This window comes from Ursus arctos, unplaced genomic scaffold, assembly GCF_023065955.2.
Source record: "Ursus arctos isolate Adak ecotype North America unplaced genomic scaffold, UrsArc2.0 scaffold_8, whole genome shotgun sequence".
NCBI classification, from domain to species: Eukaryota; Metazoa; Chordata; class Mammalia; order Carnivora; family Ursidae; genus Ursus; species Ursus arctos.
Window position 1 is genome coordinate 8,603,026 of NW_026623100.1, and position 14,652 is coordinate 8,617,677.

Genomic DNA, 14,652 nt, shown 5'->3' on the forward strand with positions numbered 1-14,652 from the left:
CTCCCTTTCCTCTGTTGTTTCATCTTCTCATCTTTGTACTTTTGTTTTCCTGAGTTCATGTTCTTGCTGTCTTGGAGCATGAAGCATTTGTGAGAATTTCCTTTCCTCCTTGAGGCTTCCGTTTTTCTTCTAGGACACAGTCCCTGTCTTTTGAACACCTTGTGCTCTTCTGTTTATCCTCTTTTGTTGCCAGGTGATGGCTTGGTTGCTATGCTGTTCCTCTGCAACCCACTCATGCTTGGACGCGGTCCTCTAAGACCAACCCTGTGGCATTTGCACCAATGTAGGAGGACTTTCGGGGACAGAGTGGAGAGGACTGGTGTGCTGGGCTGGATGTGGGGTGTGAAGCAGCAAGACCCTGTTCCTTTTTCCAGTTTCTCTCCAGTTTCTCTCCTGTCACTCTGCCCCAGGCCAAACAGTCGGTCTTGTTCTGGGTTTGGGGCTTTTGCTGGGGACATCTGGAGTTTGTCTCCTGACTAGATTGGTTTCTGGGGATTCTGCAGAGCAGGGACCCTGCTCAGTTCCTGAGTCTGTGTGGCCGGGGAGGTCTCCAGTAGCCATTCAGGGCTCCTGGAGCACTCTCGGAACACAGCGACTTTATGGCTGCACAGCACTCAACCTTATGGCCATAGCCTAATTTACTCATCCAGTCCTTTATCAGATACATAATTGGTTCTGATTTTTCAGTATTTTAAAAACCTAGATGAACATCCATACATTTAAATATTTCAGGATACTTCTCGATCCCCAAAGTCCATTCATGTGAAATGTTGGGTGCCTGCCATGTACCAGACACGTGTTTGGTGTCGGGGGTCCCTGGGTGAGTGTGTGAGGGAAGTCTCCCTCCGCCGGTTTCACAGGGCCTTGGGGAATCCAGAGAGCAACCCCGGAAGTGGCAGGTAGAGCTGGAACGAGGATTAGGAAAGTAAGAGGCGGCAAGACCCTTGACCAGCACATTGTAAGGAAGTTCTGCAGCAGGGGGATGTACTTTCTAAGGCTATCTTGGATGTGTATTGCCAAACTGCATGCCATAAAGGTTGCAGCAGCTTACACTTGCTGCCCCCCACCCCGCCACACCCTGGCAGTGTAGTCCTGAGCAGGTTGAATTCCTAGAATACTCTTTCTCTTGTGGCAGGATCTGCTTCCTTTAGTTTCACCTTGGCTGAGTATTTGCCTTGGACCTGACCCATGGCAGGTGCACAGATGCTCCACGTTCTTCTGCTGCGTTGCCCATGGAAGGTCCCCTGTGTAAGTGGCGGTTCTTTGCAGCACTGCTTTTCTTGGGTTAGGGAAGAGGGAGCGGGGAGGTATTTGTGTCTCGGGCCTGTGGTATTGATTGAGACACTTAGGCCTCTCCTGGGAGTTACTTAGGCATCCTGCACTGTGATATTGACTCACCATATTTAATATTTTATTGTGTCTTGAGCATTGAGAAAGGATCCCTGCCCAGGATTTTAAGTCTCAGATAAAGCACAAACAAGAACTGTAGGAAGGGCCTGGGCGGCACCAGGACGTGGGCAGGAACAGGAAGAGTGGCCTGCAAGAACGATTTATATCTTCATTTGATTTTGGCTGTTTGCACAGCAGTGCGGGGAGACTATGGAGAGCTTTTGAGAAGAATTTTCTTTTCCTTCTTTTTTTTTCTGTTTGTTTTTAAGCAGAGCTGGAAGAGCTAGGTAGATAATCCCCTGGGTGAACGATATTATTTGGCAGCAGATCTGTGGACGATTGTGGTTAGAAGGGGATAAGGATAAGTTGCTATTTTTTGACTTACATGGACCAAGGAATCTCAAAGCTTTATAAACCTCACTGGCGTCAGTGGATAAAACACGCATGGTGAGAGAGTGGTGAGGACTTGTATAGGAGAAGGGTATGGAGGACTGTGCCCAGTCTTTCAGGTTGGCGCTCAGATGCCCCCTCCCAGAGACCCCACCCCTGCCCACACCCCCCTCCAGCTGCTTCCCCCACTCTGCTGGTACAGCCCCTCCAGCACTTACCACTGCTGTCACTAAACTTTTTTTTTTTTTTTGGTCCTCTAACGAAGATAAAAGTTTTCTCAGGGTCCTGCTCACTGCTACCCTTCCAGTGTCCAGGATAGAGCATGGTGTTCAGCCAATAGTAGGTGTGCAAATAAGCCAGAGCAGTCAAGTGTGGACTCCTGCTTAGGTATGAGTAAGTAGTCTGCTAGTTAAAGAAGGTAATGGCTCAGCACTTATGTCTCCTCTCCTTGAGGAGTGGGAGATGGGGCATGCAATCACAAATAAGACCTCTTGGCCCTTTCTGAGAAGCCAGGGCAGGGATATTCCATGGCTGGGCAAGGCCCTGGGTCAGGAGCTCTGTAATGAGCAACCGGGACCATTAAGCAGGAGAAAAACTTGCAAAACAGGGATCTTGCTTTCTTTAAGAAAACAAAACCAAACAGACAAAAAAGCAGCCCAAAAAAGCCATTTTTTGTTGCGGTAAAATACATACAACGTACAATTCACCATCTTTACCATTTCTAAGTGTGTAGTTCAGTGGCTCTAAGTACATTCACACTGTTGTGCAACCATCACCACGTCCACCTCCAGAGAGTTTTTCACTTGCACAAACTGAAATTCTGTGTCCATTACACACCAAGTCCCCGTTCCTTCCTTCCCGGCCCCTGGTGGCCACCATCCTGCTCCCTGTCTCTATGGATTTGACTTCTTTAGCAATGTCATTGAAGTGGAATTGTACAGCATTTGTCCTTTTGTGGCCGGCGTAGTGTCTTCAGGGTTCGTCCGTGTTGTAGCAGGGTCAGAATTTGTTCTTTTTAACGCTGAGTAATCTATTGCACGTCTACACTCCCTTTGAAATCGGATATAATGATCAGCACATAAGGAGAAACCAAGGACGTGGTGTGTGGAACCAGAAGAGTCACATCCCAGGAGCCAGTTCCTGGTCTGGTCGGGAGAGGAGGGAAGAGCAGAGGGAGGACATGAGCGGTCTTGGGCGCCAGCCTGGGGTGGGGCGGCTTCTGGCTGCATTGACACCTAACATGAAGGGCTCTTGGGGGCCCTGGAGGAGCAAGGAGACTTTGTTGGGGTTTCTCTCCTGACGTCTCAGCCTGTGCTTTGTTGCACAGGTGAGAAGCTGAGGCTGTAAGTTACAGATCTGTCATTTCGTGTTCCTGTTGGTAGGTGACTCTGTGCTATTGCTGTGTTATTGACACGTACGTTATTCTTTACCATGGCCCTGAACATTGAGTTCATTACTGTCTTTGCCTTGTTTTTGGGAAATAGAAGAAACTCAGTTGAGACTCTGGATTGTCTGCGTCAGTCGTTCCCGGAGTTAAACTGCTTCTGTAAGAATTGGACTCTTTTTCACATTGATTAATTGAGCTGTGGGGTGGATTGTCTTTTCTGGTTACTGAAAGAGGACCTGATTGCTTTGCTTAGAGACAGCCCGGGTGGAACATGGCCAAGATAGTAGGAACTTTCTGAGGAACCCGACAAACCTTCATACAGACCATCTTTTAATAATGCTCATGTCTTCATAGATCTGAATTTGGACTCAAGTGCCCAAGTACTTTTGTGACTGTGACAATATAAGTGCAAAGTTTTCACCTTCTTAGCAAGGTCTTGTCCCATGGTTTTGAGTGAAACGAGGGAGAGCAGGAAAACCTGGGAGAAAGCAAGTAGGTGAGCATGACGATGCCATGATACCACCGTCCACCGGTAGAGTGCAGAGAATTTCAAGCAGATCTGAGGGAGGTACCTACCTGGGTGGGCAGAGGCATACCTGTGTCTTGGGAGGGAGTAAAAGTATAGATTGAAAAAAAAAAAAAAAAGAAAGAAACCTTAGTTAATATTTTCGATTTGGAAAATGAAAAAAAAATACATGGCTTTGAAATTTCCAAGGTCATTAAAGGAAGCTGTAGTAGTTCCGCTAACGAAAATGTGTGGCATATGTTTTTTAAAAATTAAGAATCACAGGAGTTAGGCTTTCCAGCTTAAAAAATACTTCCTTTTGCACAAATTTTCCTCATTTGTTCCCTTCAACAACGTATAGGTTGGCATAATTACCGACTTTGGAGAGGAAGGAAGCAAGGCGTAAGTTGCTTTGTAACTTGCCAGGGCCACATCTTGCGTCAGGAGTGCCTCACTGGTGGCTCAGGCACAGGTCCTTCTAGAACGTTCTCTCAGAATGTTCTTATTTCTTTCTTATCTCTGTCCTTGACCACGGCTGGCATTTTACTTTCTCGTATTCTGCACCACAGTTTGCTTTGTCTTTGGAGAGAGAATTTTATTATGGGAGGAAATGTTCCAGGGTGGATCAGATTAGTGTCTTGGTGAACTTTGTGCCAGGGCAGCAGAGGAAGTGCCAGCCAGATCTTTTTTCCAGAACAGAACTCACTGTGCACTTCAAGGAAAACCTGGGAGGCAGCCCTGCAGGAGGAAAGTTAGAACTTGTTTCTGGGTGCACACTCGGAGGCCACTCAATGTGAGTTGGCACATTTGCCTTAGTTGCTTGGGATTTCCTTGAATAACACTCGCTGGCATTTTCCATGTGGGATTTACACTTAGAAATGGCTAATGCTTCTTTTCAGTCGGGGAGTTTCTGTCACCAGGCTCCTACCGTTTTAAACAATTTTGCTTATGCCAGAGTAATTAAATTCCCCGAAGATGTTTGTCTATTAGGGATGTTGCTTATAATTATTTTAAAAAGCAGGCAATTTCTGAGTGTAACTTTTAGACGTAGTAAATTTGAAGGTCAAAAGTGCTATTTAAAAAATGCTTTTTAACCTGGGTAGATACTGGCAGGCCCCATGGTCTGTGTTCCCCCGGTAGCCACAGCCCCCTCCCTCTGTTGCAACAGACCCCCTTTCTCCCTCTTGAGACAATTCTTCCGCCTGAGATGTCTCCTTACATAAATCCTGATTTGTTATTTGACATACTTTGGAATAAATATGACCCGTATAAAATCTAAAGGTGTGAAGCTGGGAATCTGACATTTCTCTGGCTTCTTCCGTGTTGCCTAACATCTGTGCAGAGCATGACCTGTTGGAAAGAAGAAACCATCTGGAGGGGATCTTGGCAGACATCTGGTTTCATCCCTCTGTTTTAGTAGATGCGGGGAGACTGACTGAGGCATATGGATTGCAAACTAAGATGACTTTGGCGAATGACTTCTTGTTAGATGGTTCCTTAATGATCAAAACCGAAGGCAGAGTGTGAGAGCGGAAGGCTCCGGACTCGCTCTTGCGGCCGGAGCGCTCCTCCTCCTGCAGGCCTTGCCAGCCTGGGTGTGTCCTACTCCCTTCACGCTGCTTTCATGCCCCTGAAGCTGTCTATGGCCCAGAGGGCTTGCTTGCTGCTGCCCTGTCTTCTTGGACCTCCACTGAAACCTGGCGCATCTGAGTTGCCTGGGGCTGGGAGTGATCCTGACTGAAGAAATAATAATAATAAGAAATAAGATCCTGACTGAAGAAATGCGGGGAGTGTAAAATCCTTCACCCTTGTTTCTTGCTCTGCTCTCACAGATTTTTACAAAGTATTTTACAAAATATTCCTCCTAGGTGTGGAGGTCCGTTTATCCAAGTTGATGACTTTTTTTTTTTACTTATTTTTTTTTTTAATTAAAAAGGGCTTTTAAAGTGTTTTTCATTATGAAGATTTTCAGACCTACCCCAAAGTAGTGAGGACAGTGTAATTGCATCTTCCAGGCTCATGCATTGGGATCCGGAAGAAAATGCCTTGGGATCATGGTTTTGCCTACTTTGCTTTATCTCTTATTCTCTGCGCCATCTCCTCATCCACTGATTTATTATTATTTTAAAAAGATTTTATATATTTATTTGTCAGAGACAGAGAAGAGAAGCAACGGGAGCGGCAGGCAGAGGGAGAGGGAGAGGAAGGCTCCCCACTGAGCAAGGAACCCGATGTGGGATTTGATCCCAGGACCCTGAGATCATGACCTGAGCTGAAGGCAGACACTTAACTGACTGAGCCATCCAGGTGCCTGATCTGGGTGGTTCTAATCCACATTCAACAAGGGCCACACACCTCATTTGGTGGTTGTGTCTTCTTTTGTCTCCTTTAGTCAGGAAATCCTCCATTCTTCCTCCCCCATTCTGCTTTTTCTCCCCCCAAGTCATTGACTTGGTGAAGAAATTCAGCCAGTTTTTACATAGAATGACCGTGGATTATGTTTCTGTTTCTTTCCTCAAGGTATGGCTCAGCTCCTTTCTTAGTCCTTTGAATCCCCCCCGCCCCCAAACTGGAAGGTACTTAGAAGTGGTCAAATTCAGGTTTAACTTTTTTTTTTTTTTTAAACTTGATAGGTGGTTACACATCTTTTATACCGCATCCTCTCAGCAGGCAGGGTTCCCCTGGGTGTCTTAGTCTTAGTGATGCTTAAACTAGTTAATGAGTTCAGGTGGCCGCTTTTAATTGCCTTCTTCCCCATCAGCCTTTCATCTATGGTTTGGCCCATTAGAAACGCTGCCCTATTAACTTTTTCGTCTATATACCACAAAGTGGTGATCCCCCCCCCCCCCCATTTGATGTGTTCTTTTATGGCTGTCAGCTTGGGCTTGACTGTATAGGAGAACTTGAACTTAACTGGGGCTACTTGGTCACCCTGAGACGTGGTACGTTCAGAAAAGGGAGGAGGGGAGTGCTGACGTCGGCCCTTTAATTGCCTCTTGTTAGCGTGAGGAGTTGGTGTCCTGGTGATTTGTAGTGGTGACAAGTGAATTGTTTTAGGTGGGTTTTTTTTTTCCTTCTTCCCTCCCTTTCCCTTTTTAGCATAGTCTTAAAGTTTAAAGTGCTTCTCTCAATATTTTATCATGAAATTTTTCAAAGTACAGGAAGTTGAAAGGATCATACAGTGAACCCTAAAAGCCAGTTTTTATACATCCAGTGTGTGTCCGTTAATTGCGGTCCTTTGTGATACTCGGATTGTGCCATCATCTGCCCCTCAGAGCACTTTGTGTGGCTTTTGGCACTTTTGGCACCGAGTCACCTCTGAGTGCTTCCCTGCTCTCTGGCCAGTGAGATGTGGAACGTTCACCTTGTGCGTTTTCTGCCTCCTGTCTGGATCCTCCATGTCTCCAGTAAGCCTGGTTCCTTTTACTGGAGAATGGTGCGTAGGGGCCATAATCTGGGGTGTAGAGTTGCTCATTGTTGCTGGGTTGTCACCGCCTCTAAGGCTTTTCAGTAAGTATGAGCTAAGAAGTGTGTGTTACAAGAAAGAAAAGTAAACCATGAGTTCATATTAACTTTTTTGTTAAGTTTCAAGTTTTTATGTAAATTCTAGCTAGCTAACATATAGTGTAATGTTAGTTGCAGGAGTAGAGTTTAGTGATTCACATTAACTTCCTAATTCAACTGTAAAACTACATTGTTATAACTTAGCTTTGATTTTATGTTTTTCTCTTATACACTGAAAATCTTGGTTTCTAACAATATTCACATAATTATCATCTGACTGTCTCACACATCCACATACATATTATTCCTAAATAATATCAATATTAACAATAAGAGTACTGAATGAAATTTAACTTTTGGCAACTCCGTTGGCCTTAGAATATATTTAACTATGGATGTATAGTCAACATTGTTTAAAACAGCTATTTTCTCTGTGTAATCATTTTAATAACCTGATAAGTCTGTCCACTTATTTAAATTAAGTATTGCTTTTTTCCCCCTTATTGATTTAACTTTAAAAAAAAAAAAGGAAAACTCTTTTATAGCTCCTTAATCAAACCTATAAAATCTATAAACAAGGTCTGTATAGAGAAACCTTTCATTGCTACCCCCCCCTTGCCTCCTTCCCTCTGCCATAGGGAAACCTTTCTTTTTCTAGCTTAGCTTCCTACTGTTTTGTTTTACAAATATACTCTACATTCTCACACCCTCCTTTTACAAAGGTCACATTTATTCTGTTCTGTGCCTTGCCTTTGTTCAGTTAGGGACATATCCTGGAAATCATTCCATATCAGAGAGTGGAGGTTATCTTCTCCTTTGTTTTGTTTTGTCTTTCATTTATGTAGAAGTACCGCAGTTTATTCAGCCTTTTCTCTCCTGATGGACATTTGTTTTTTTGTTTTGTTTTTTAAAGACTTTATTTATTTGATATATAAAGAGAGCACAAGTAGGCAGAGTGGCAGGGAAAGGGAGAAGCAGGCTCCCCACCGAGCAGAGAGCCCAATGTGGGGCTCGATCCCAGGACCCTGGATTCAAGACCTGAGCCAAAGGCAGACCCTTAACCGACTGAGCCACCCAGGCGCCCCTACTGATGGACATTTGTGGTGTTTTCATCCCTGGCCATGCCTCAGTGAATAGCCTGGTAAATAAATAATTTTGTGCCTAGACTGCTGAATCATTGGGATAGATTACCCTTTCAGTCCTGCAATCCCAACTCTAGTAAATGAATATAAAGCTTTGTTAGATATCACTAAATGTCCCTTCCTCCATCGGGTTTGTAACACTGGAAAAAATTGCCATCAGCGATGGATGAAAGTACCTGTTTTCCCAGATTCGTCATTGTATCTGTTGTCAAACTTGTGGATTTCTGCCATCCTCGTAGGTGTTTCTGCAATGGTTCTCGTTTGCCATCCTTGTATTGTGAGGAAGTCGAGTGTCTTTTATGTTTAAGGGCTATTTTCAGAAACTCCTTGTTCTTAGGCTTTGCTTCATTTTTTATTGGGTGATTCTTTTCGTCCCCTCAATTTTTAGACACTGTCTAAATATTAGGAATATTAGTCCTTTGAGCAATGAAATTAAAAAAAATCTTTTTCCAGCTTGTCATGTCCTTTAGAGCCTTTACTTTTGGTGTGTTTTACCTTGCAAAGGCTTTTTAATGTAGTGGGATTTAGAATGCCATTCTTTTAAACTTAATGATTTTGAGACATGCTTAGAAAGGTTTTATTATTCCCAAGTTATACGGGAATTCACTCCTTTTCTTCAAGTACCTGTAAATTAGCTTTTTTCTAGAATACTTTTAAAGCTGTTCTTCTTTGTCTCCTGGCTTGCATTGTTTCGGACAAATCTATCATTCTTTGTTGCTCTATAATTATTGTCTTTTTTCTTCATCACTGGCTTTCAGCAGTTTGATTAGATGTGCATTTATGTGATTTCTCTTGATGCTTTTTCTGCTTGGAGTTTGTTGAGATTCTTGGATCGGTGTGTTTATAGTGTTCATCAAACTTGAAAAAAAACTTAGCAATTTCTTCAAATATGTACCTATTTTTTCTGTTCTCTGTTTCTTGCCCCACCCGTCCCCTTCCCCCCCCCCCCCCGGGACTCCAATTAGGCTGCTTGCTGCTGTACCGCAGCTCACTGATGCTCTGTAATTTCCCTTGTTGTTAATCCTTTTTCTTCTGCTTTTCATTTTAGTTCTTAATCACTCTGTCCAAGTTCCCTACTTTTTTTTTCCCTGCAGTGTGTAAGTTACTTTTAACCCCATCCAGTATATTTCTGAATACAGACACTATTTCTCCATCCCTAAAAGTTTGGTTTGGATCTTTTTTTTTTTTTTTTTTAAGATTTTATTTATTTATTCGACAGAGAGAGACAGACAGCCAGCGAGAGAGGGAACACAAGCAGGGGGAGTGGGAGAGGAAGAAGCAGGCTTATAGCAGAGGAGCCTGATGTGGGACTCGATCCCATAACGCCGGGAACATGCCCTGAGCCGAAGGCAGATGCTTAACCGCTGTGCCACCCAGGCGCCCCTGGATCTTTTTCTTTATCTTTAATTTGGTCTCTTACCATTCTCATGCTCTCCTCTACTTTTTGAACTCTTGGAGTATATTTGTAATAGCTGTTTTATGTCCTTGTCTGCTGATTATTTTATCTCTGTCCTTTCTGGTTCTGTTTCTATTGATTTTTTTTTTTTTCCCTTTTGGTTAATGGTTAGATTTTCCTACACCTTTGTTTCTCATTATGAGCAGTGTTTCTAATGGCACTAATACAAGGGCATTTTAATTATTTTAATTATAAGTTGAAAATCTATTTTACTTTCGGTGTCAGGAAGGTTGAGTTTTTCCACTTACTGCAAATACTTTTAGGGACTCAGTATTTTAATTTGAAGGCAGAAAAGGTCAAGGACATGATGATGTGGTATTGATACTGAGCTTTCACAGGTTCCTGTGAAGATACTGCCTCAGGCACGGATCAGATGTTAGAGTATCCACGTGAAGGGAGTGTGGTTTCTGAAAGGGAAGGGCTTTGGTTCAGCCCTCTTCTCTGCTCATCTGTGATTCTTACCTCAAATTCTTTGCTTCTGAGTTACTCTGTCTAGGATGAGTGTGGTGTGAAATTTAAAAATGATGCTGCCTTGGCAGTGTTGCTTTTAATTAGCCCCTTTGTGGTCTGTATGGCTTTTTCAGTCCAGGCATTCGATGGTAGCCATTGAGTGTTTGGGTGGAGGAGAAATGTACTAGTTCAAAGAAACAGCTCCAAACTACACACGTGGAATGTCCATTCATTGTAAATTAGGATTTAGGTAGCTGGGGAAGGCCCTTAATTCGGTTGGATAGTTACTAAGCAGAGAGAAAACAGTTGCTTTTGAAAACTGAAGCTTGGATGAAGTTATTTATGGCTGTGTTCGTGCAGAAGCTGTAGGTATAGACAATGAGATGCTTGTTTTATTTCCTGAAAATACCTCTGGGGGGAACTTTGGCAAATAAATACTGTGTGTGAGCTTGACAGTGACTCAGCTCTGGGGAGCTGCCTGGCCAGCTTCCCCAGGCTCCCATCTCCACTGTGTGTGAGGATAGAGTGAGGCCTTAGTAGCCAGGAGAACCAGCCTTGAGCTTGGCTCTTCTCTGCCCTGAGTTTTCTTACCCAGAAAATAATACCACCTACTTTGTGCTATTTTTATTAAGATAAACAATATCAAGTGTATGACATATCTAACAAAATGCCTGGGAACGTGCTAAGAATTCAGAAAACGGCCTGTGTCTACCACCTCTGGCTGTTTTGCCTTAGAGCTGGTAATTTAGAAGTCATCACTGTTGGTTGTTCTGCGGTTAATTGGGGTTTCTAGTATTGTATTTTGGTTTTGCATAGGTATTTATAAATCTGATTTGACTTCTTGTGTGGGTGATGTTTAAGATCCTCTGAACTTGATTTTCTTAGGAAATAGAAGTCTTATTCTGCAACAATAGAAATCTTATTTGGCCTTAATAAAACAAGGTATAATTTTGCCAATTGGATTTCTGTTAAAATCTACAGTGTTCCTATACATTTTGGTTTTAAACAGCTCTGTTGACCTTCTAGGGCTGCCATAAGAAAATACCACAGACTGTGTGGTTTAAACCAACATTTATGTGCTCAGAGTTCTGGATGCTGGAAGTGCACGATCCAGGTGCTGGCAAGGTTGGTTGCTCCGGAAGCCCCTCTCCTTGTCTTGCAGACGGCCATCTTCTCTCTGTGTCCTCACATAGAGCATTCCTGGTGTCTCTTTCTCTCCTCCTCCTCCCCCTCCAGATTTATTTATTTTTTAGAGAGCACTCGCAAAAGAGAAAACACGTGTACAAGCATGTTGGGGGTAGGGGGAGAGGGAGAAGGAGAAAGAAACTCTGACTCCATGCTAAGCATGGACCCCAACTAGGGACTCGATCTCACCGCCCAGAGACCATGAACTGAGCTGAAACTAAGGAAACCAAGAGTCAGATGCTTAACCAACTGCACCATCCAGGCGCCCCTGTTCGTCTTCTTAAAAGGGCACTAGCCCTCTCGGATCTGGGCACCACCTTTTGACTGCATTTAACCTAAATTACTCCTTCAGGGCCCTGTCTCCAAATATGGTCATATTGGGGCTTAGAGCTGCAGCAGATGCATTTGTTGGGGGGACACACTTCAGTCCGTAACTGTAGCTCTCCTCTGTCTTGGTTTTGGAAGGCCCACAGCAGAAACAGTGAGAATATTGCCATGCTGTTAATTTGTAGCCTTTTTAATCATTCCACCCCTTCAATGGGTGACGTGTTCTCATGTTCTTATTTTTTCTTTGCGTTTCCCACCACTTGTATGTCTGTAATGTGGTGGCTTTCCAACGTTTTTTGAGCATGACCCACAGACAGAGAAATATTTATGTGTGTGTGCTTACCTCTAACAAATATTTTACAAATCAGTGGTTGCTCTTATGAAATGCCATGTATTCCCTTTTCTGTTTCATTTTTTAAAACGCTATCTTCTGATGAGCTACTCCGTGTGATTTGGGAAACCTGGTGACAGCTCAGGTTTAGAACTTTGGTGTGTGAGATCTGTTGAGTGACTTTTTAGTCCTTCGGGGCTGAGGACATGCACTGACTTACGGTATTTTGGAAGCCTATCATAAGACTTCCCTGCAGAGGAAATTCTAGTTTGGAAAATTTCCCTGCCATTTGGCAACTTTTGTAGGAAATGGAAGACAGTAGGGTGGAAAAGTTTCATCATGTTGATTGTCTTGGCTGGGAGAGACATGCAGCTATGTCTTAGATTCAGGAACAGGGCAGATTGTAATGAAATCTAATTGTGTTTCACTGACAGATTTTTATGTGTGTGCCTGTTTTCTCTCTCAAGGTGGAGGCGTGGTTTTGTTTCAGAATTACCTTTCCCTGTCATAAGCTCCTCCCCGTAAGTAGAAGAATCTTTAAAAGAATAAAAGCCAAAATTTTTGATGGCTTTATTTCAGGTCTTCACTCCATGTGATAGACTGTGTTGGGGCTTGTTTATAGTTTTATTCGCGCTGTCTGTGTTTATGGATAAGTTGAGGATGACCTACATGTTTAGCTGTTAACAATGAACTGTGCTGGCCCTATAAGCTTAATAGGATAGATGAAAACCTGTTTCGTGTCCTCCGGAAAGAGGCACTCAGGAAATTGGAATTGCTGTAAGTACAAACACAAAATGACTTTTTTTTTTAAAGTCAAGCCATAGGAAGTAATGGACCTAAGGATTATGTAAATGTTACTTTGAAATTAAAATGCAGCTTACTACGGGAGGCCCCCAGGGTACATCAAGGTTTTAGAGAATTTCATACCCTGCTTTTGCCTTTCCTTCAATACCTATGACCTTGGAGAAGTTTTTGAGCTTCCATTTCCTTATTCAGATGTCTTCATTACACAGCAGTGAGCTAGTCCCTGGAATACAAAGGTCATAAAGGTGTCTTCTCCCTTCTCTTGTTCTTCCTTGTTCTGCCAAGTTTTTGTTTTTGTTTTTTTAAATGAATTAGGAGGTTATGAAAACACACTCAAGGGGTGCCTGGGTGGCTCAGTCAGTTGAGCATCCAACTCTTGACTTCGGCTCGGGTCATGGTGTCGGTTGTGGGATTGAGCCCTGTGGAGGCTCCACACTCAGTGGGGAGTTTGCTTGAGATTCTCCCTCTCCCTCCCTCCCTCCCCCTCTGTCTGCTCCTTACCCCTGCTCCATGCTTTCTCTCACTCAAATCTTTAAAAAAAATACTCAAAAAGATTGATGACCAGTGAGGATAGTTTTTCCCATTTATTCTTTGCCTTAAATCTGACCAGTTGGTTTTATTATGCTAGATAATAAAGTACAAAGATCTAGAAAGAGCAAACCTTAAAGAGAAGGGCAGAGGTCCAGGCATCCTCAAGGCTCTTGTGCAAGTTTATTGGCTTTAGTGAAGACCCAAGGACTCTCTTGAGACAGTGTGATGTGCTGTCTGCCCATTAGGAAGACCCCATTGCTGACCCCTCCAGGTATAGGAGGCGTTTTTGTGACTGACACCTACACAGTTGCCAGTGGAAGACACTGAACGGCAGAGATTTAAGCCAGAGGTGGGCAAACCTGACGTCTGCCTAAGGCACCTCAGCCCTGAGTGTGAGTAACCAAGCAGACCCTGAGTGGCCGGAGTTCAGGTAGACGACACTCAGAAGCTTCATGAGAGTGAAGCCTGGAATAACTTGGTTTGATTTTGTTTTAAGAGGATCTTTCCCCCTTATAAGAGGAATGGGTAGCCTGAAGGGCTAGGGTTTTCCCCAAAACCACAGGGGCCTCCTGGGTGGGAGGGGGATGACAGTGAGAGGATCCTGACCATGTCCCCCAGAGCTAGCTCTCCTAAACTGCACATGGCTGCATCTCCAGTCTGTTGATCCTTAAAGAGCAAGAGTGTGTGTGTGGGGGGGGTGCTGATGGACAGCTGGGAAGATCACGGGTTGGTGTGGACTGAATGGTGTGTTCCTCCCCCATATTCATATATCTAAGCCTTAACCCCCAGTGTGGTAGTATTTAGAGGTGAGACCTGGGGAGGTAATTGGGTTTAGAGAAAATCATGAGGGTGGGGCCCCCATGATGGGACTCTTTATAAGAAGAGGAAGAGAGACCAGATCTCTCTCACTGTTCCTCATGAAGAATTCTCTTGGATTGCTCTGATGACTCCTTCCCAAACTTGTCTGTTCAGTCCTAACACAGATGTTCTTTATACTCACTGACCCTAAATGCACAAGTCAGGAGTGAGTTCTCTGGCATGTTTGTGCCTGGGCTTTGTATAAGATCCCTCCGTGCATCTATACTCTGCAGGGAGGAAAGCTGCAAATAGCATACAGAAAGTTAGGTGTTAACAAAATGTGTATCTGGCTTTTGTGTATGGTGTATGTGGTTCTGTTGACCATTATGCCTCTCACACTGGCGAGCTTATTCTGCACTGGTGTTTGGTAGCCCTTGACCTCTTCGAGGTTAG

The 14,652-nt window shown here is 43.8% G+C and overlaps 1 protein-coding gene across 6 annotated transcripts in view; it reads left to right on the forward strand.

Moving 5' to 3' along the window:
• The window catches only part of TBC1D8 (TBC1 domain family member 8), a 104,962-nt gene that overhangs the window by 44,042 nt on the left and 46,268 nt on the right, over nt 1-14,652 (forward strand). The window lies entirely within an intron of this gene.